Here is a 6,080-nt window from a genome sequence, read left to right on the forward strand (position 1 = left end):
TTCGACTATGTACCTCCTGGCGCCCTGTGCGGGGTGCTCTGGGAGTACGGGGTCCGGAGCCCTCTGCTAAGGGCAATAAGTCAGACTTGTTTCCAGTGCATGTTGGACTCCGGCAGGGCTGCCCCTTGTTACCGGTCCTGTTCATTATTTATATGGACAGGATTTCTAGGAGCGGTCGGGGGCCAGAGGGAGTCCGGTTTGGGGACCACAGGATTTCGTTTCTGCTTTTGCAGATGATGTCCTGTTGGCTTCATCAAATCAGGACCTTCAGCATGCACTGGGACAGTTTGCAGCCGAGTGTGAAGCAGTGGGGATGGGAATCAGCACCTCCAAGTCCGAGGCCATGGTTCTCAGCCTGAAAATGGTGGCTTGCCCCCTTCACGTTGGTGGAGAGCTCCTGCCTCAAGTGGAAGAGTTTAAGTATCTTGGGGTCTTGTTCACGAGTGAGGGAAGGACGGAGCAGGAGATCGACAGGCGGATCGGTATATCCTCTGCAGTGATGCACTCGATATACCGGTCTGTTGTGGTGAAGAGAGAGCTGAACTGCAAGGCGAAGCTCTCTATTTACCAGTCGATCTACGTTCCTACCCTAACCTATGGTCATGAGCTTTGGGTCATGACCGAAAGGACAAGATCATGGATACAGGCAGCCGAAATGAATTTCCTCCGTAGGTTGTCTGGGCGCTCCCTTAGAGATAGGGTGAGGAACTTGGTCACTCGGGAGGAGCTCAGAGTAGAGCCGCTGTTCCTCCACATCGAGAGGAGTCAGCTGAGGTAGCTCGGTCATCTGTTCCGGATGCCTCCTGGACGTCTCCCTGGGGAGGTGTTCTGGGCATGTCCAAGTGGGAGGAGGCCCCGGGGAAGACCTAGGACACGCTGGAGGGACTATTTCTCTCAGCTGGCCTAGGAATGCCTCGGTATTCCCCCGGAAGACCTGGAGGAAGTGTCTGGGGAGAGGGAAGTCTGGACATCCCTGCTTAGACTGCTGCCCCCGCAACCCGGTTCCAGAAAAGCGGTAGAAAATAGATGGATGATGGAACCTTGAGAGGAACCAGACTCAGAGGGGAACCTCATCCTCATATGGGTGACAGTGGAGGGTGTGATTATAAATATACAGTCTGATAAATGTTGCATTGACGCAAAAGATCACATGGAGTTGCATCTTGTAAGAAAGATTCCTCCTCGCACTTGTCCGCGTCGTTTTACCTCTGCAAAACAATAGGAGCTCCGGAGCACTGAGAGAACAAACCACACGAGTGAAATCAAATCTGGTTTATTCCAAACAGCTGCTCAAAGAACTGAGCGATAGAACAGAACATATACGCAATGAAATACAGTAAGCTGTAGTGTATGAGATAAGGCGGAGGCCAAGTTTTGTCAACATAGATAGGGGTATGCTAGAATGCTGCTTCCTCACAACTCTCATCCAAGCATTGAAGGTCAGAAAGCCTGTACATGAGCAAAGAGAAACTGAGTGTCCTGCGAGTAATCTCACAAGCAGCTCAACCTATCTTGTCTTTTCATCCGGTCAAGAGCACTAAAGGAACAGGATAGATTCAAATCAAGAACATTAAATCAGAAGAGGTGAAGATGACATATATAACACAGAAATACAATTTTACATGACAGAGAATCCTCATTTTCTATTCCCTTAAGATTATGGTTACGTTATCAGCAAGCCTTACCATCCTTCTTATGTTTGCAGAAACACAAGGTACAAAAACAAGAAAACAAGAACACACTTGTCACAGGTCAGCATGACCAGAGTGGGGGGGGGGGGCATTCCTTTTGACAGAGAAAGAGAAATGTGGAAAGAAAATGAAATAAGCACAAAAATTAATTACCATAAAGAAAATTCATTTCAACGCATCTCCACTTCAGTATCGCAGAGTCCAACTGGAGCTGGTAGATCTCTAGATGCCTCAGGGTTCTACCAGGGAACTACCAGGAGTCCTGAGTTTTGTGATCTCAGAGAGCGTGAAGGATTGTAACGTGTTAGAAGACTAGTCAGATACATGGGAGCTAAACCATTAAGAGCCTTGTACGTAAGTAGCAGCAGTTTGTAATCAATTCTATACTTAACAGGTAGCCAGTGTAGAGATGATAAAATTGGGGTTATATGGTCATACTTTCTTGTCCTAGTGAGAACTCTGGCAGCTGCATTTTGGACTAACTGTAACCTATTTATTAAAGATGCAGGACAACCACCTAGTAATGCATTACAATAGTCCAGTCTAGAGGTCACGAAGGCGTGAACTAGCTTCTCGGCATCAGATACAGACAGGATGTTTCTCAACTCGGTAATATTTCTAAGTTGGAAGAAGGCTGTGTTTGTAGTATGGGCGATATGATTTTCAAAAGACAAGTTGCTGTCTAATATAACACCCTGGTCTTTTACTGTCAAGCTACTAGTAACAGTACATCCCTCTAAATGGAAGTTGAATTGTGAGAGTTTCTGTGTACTGACTTTTGGACCGATAAGTAGTATTTATCTGAGTTTAACAACAGAAAATTACAGCTCATCCAATCTTTTATCTCTCTAAAGCACTGAGTTAATTTGGACAATTTAGCTATTTCGTCTGGTTTTGATGAGATATATAACTGTATCGTCAGCATAACAGTGAAACAGTGGAAACTCTTGTTATTGCTAGACTGGATTACTGCAACACACTGCTGGCAGGTCTACCTATGAACGCAATCTGTCCTCTGCAAATGATACAAAATTCAGCTGCACGGCTTGTTTTTAACCTGCCAAAGTTCTCCATACCACCTCGCTGCTGTGATCCCTCCACTGGCTTCTGGTAGCTGCACGCATCAGATTCAAAACCCTGATGCTGGCCTACAAAGCCCAAAAACAGACCAGCTCCCTCTTACCTCAAAGCCCTCATCACTCTTACCTCTTACCCTCTTACCTCAAAGCCACCTCGCACCCTCCGATCTACCAGCACTCCTCGACTGGTCCCACCATCTCTCAGGGTAAGAGGCAAGTATACTACAAGACCTTCTCTGTTCTGGCACCAAGGTGGTGGAATGAACTTCCCCTAGAGGTCCGTACAGCTGAGTCACTGGCTATTTTAAAATGGCCGTGGAAGACCTACTTATTCAGGAAACACTTCAATTAGCACTTCTTTCCCTGTATTTTGCATTTATAAAAATAAATAAATAATAAATTTTGAAACTTTTTCATTGTAACTGAACAATGTTTTAATCTCATGGTATCTTAAGTATGAAACCTAGTGAACCAGCATTAATGTATCCAGTGAGAGAGATTTAAGCACTTACTGTATGTACGTCGCTCTGGATAATGGAGTCTGCCAAATGCTGTAAATGTAAATGTAATCCCATGCCTTCTAATGATGTTCCCTAACAGAAGCATGTATATCGAGAAAAGCAGAGGCCCTAGAACTGATCCCTGAGGGACCCCATAATTAACTGTCAATAAACTGGAGGATTCAACATTTAATTCTACAAAATGCTATCGATCAGACAGGTAGGATCTAAACCAACTTAAAGCCTGACCATGAATACCTGTGTAATATTGTAAGTGATCTAGAAGAATGTTGTGATCTATAGTGTCGAATGCAGCACTAAGGTCAAGTAGAACTAATAGTGACATACAGTCTTGGTCCGAAGCTAAGAACAAGTCGTTTGTAACTTTAACAAGTGCAGTTTCTGTGCTATGATGTGGCCTGAAACCTGACTGAGACTCTTCAAAGATATTGTTCTCCTGTAAGAAGGAGCTCAGTTGAACAAAAACAACCTTTTCTAGTATTTTAGACATAAACGGAAGATGTGAAATAGGTCTGTAATTTAATAGTTCATTGGGATCAAATTTTTTTTGCTTTCAATTTTATCAGTGAAGAATTTCATAAAGTCCTGACTACTGAACTGTGAAGCAATAGTGTGTTCGGATCTCTGATTTTTTTTGTTAAACTAGCCACTGTGCTAAATAAAAACCTGGGATTGTTCTGGTTATTTTCTATGAGTTTGCTCAGGTGCTCAGCGCCCTAGCAGTTTTTAGAGCCTGTCTATACCTGGACATACTGTCCTTATATGCAATTCTAAAAACCTCTAATTTATTATTCTCTAAATTATTCTCCACTTTTGCTCAAGGTTACGGGTTTGAGGGTGTGAGTATGACTATTACACCATGGTGCAGGTGTTTTGTCTCTAACTTTCCTTAATTGGATGAGGCAACAGTGTGTAATGTGCGAGTGAATATAGCGCCTATGCTGTTAGTCGTTACATCTAGATCATTTGTGTTTAAGGGTACAGTAAGAAGTCCAGACAGATCAGGCAGGTTAATTGTGAATCTGTCTTTAGTGGTCGAAATAATAGTTCTACTGATTCGATACTGATTAAGACGACGAGTTGCTCTAGTGATGTTTTGTTTAAGCCCAAATGAGTTTAGTAGGTCTATAAATGTGAGTCCTAAAGCATCGTTTGTATCGTCAACGTGAAATCTCCTACAATTGATGCTTTAACAAAAAATTAACCTGCAAATTCTCTAAGAAAATCAGAGTAGGGCTCTGGGGGTCTGTACATGGTCGCTAGAGCAAGAGACATCAGGGATTTCTTTGTGTGCAGAGCGTAACATTAAGAACGAACACTTCAAAAGAATTAAATCTGTACTGTGTTCTCTGGGTAACAGTAAGGAACCCAATAAAGATAATGGCAACACCACCTCCACGACCAGTCTGATGAGGCTCAGGCTTATAGATATATCCTGACGGTTAAAAGTCAGAAAAGCATCTCAGGATGTGTAATAAAGAGAATTACTGTATCAGGAAACCTATTACATGAATGTTATTTTCTTTATTATCTCTTACTAATCCCTTTATTGGTGACTAAATGCCTGTAGCTCTTGCGTAGACCTAGGCTGTGTTTCAACATAATATACTTTCATCTGCGCACAATAGCTATGAGCAATCACTGACTTGGTTAGGTTTTTGTTGTGTAAGTGATATACATCAAATTAAATGTTTGTATCTCATAAATTAAGGCCTGGCTTCACACATAGTGATGCAATCTGTGAATCAGTAGTTCTCGGTGTATAGTGAAAGCATGTGGTGCATCTTTAACCATCTCAATTATGATGATCTCATCTGATTTATGAGCTTTATGATTCAGTAGGACCGTGAAGTACAGTGATGTACACAGAACACAGTGGATAGCAAAAGATTTTACACACCTCTGCTGAAATCGCATGTTTTTGCGACACGATTTTAATGTGATATCAGATCCTAACCCGTATCAGTGCACAAGTTTGCACAAGTTTTTCTCTGTGTTATATAAATATATGTTGAAGTCTCTGATCTGTGTTGGTTTTTTTTTTGTTTAAAGTATTGTCTAATAATGTAATGGTTTTACTTGCACTTTTTCTTTGGTCCTGACATCTCATAGCAAGAATACGTGACTATTTCATTCGGGTGGCTTTGCTGTGACTCAGAGACCTTAACGATAATTTCCCTTTTCTACGAGTCTCTACAAGTTATTAGGTTCCCCAGGTTTCACCAATTTGTCCCAAATTTCACATACAGGAAAAACATCAGAAGCCCCGTGACTCAAGGTAGTTCGGATAAAGCGGTAGAAAAATGAATGAATGAATGGATGAATGAATGAATTAATGAATGAATGAATGAATGAATGAATGAATGAATGAATTAATTAATGAATGAATGAATGAACATCAGAAGCCTGGAGTGACTGGACGTTAGTTGATTTCTCTGTCAGACAATTCCATCGATTAACACGTCATATTCAAGACCACCCAAGATTTATTTTATAATAAATAAATTATCATTTGTTTTTGTTTTTTAAGTTAAAAGTTTTTTCACTGACTCTATTTTCATTTTTAGCATTTGACAGAAGTAGAAAGATTCAAGCTCACTTAAAATCCCACAGATACCAATTTGGGCAAAAAGCCAGGAAGCTACTGTAAAATTCTGCGTAGGCTGTTGGGGTAAACCTTTTCTTCATGAGACAAGAGTATGACTAACATTCAAGTCACAGCATGTGGGAAGAAAGGAGGATTCCAAAGAAAAAGCTGGATATAGAGCAACATCATTCATTCGATGTAA

Source organism: Tachysurus fulvidraco, chromosome 2 (assembly GCF_022655615.1).
Source record: "Tachysurus fulvidraco isolate hzauxx_2018 chromosome 2, HZAU_PFXX_2.0, whole genome shotgun sequence".
In the NCBI taxonomy this organism is placed as follows: Eukaryota; Metazoa; Chordata; class Actinopteri; order Siluriformes; family Bagridae; genus Tachysurus; species Tachysurus fulvidraco.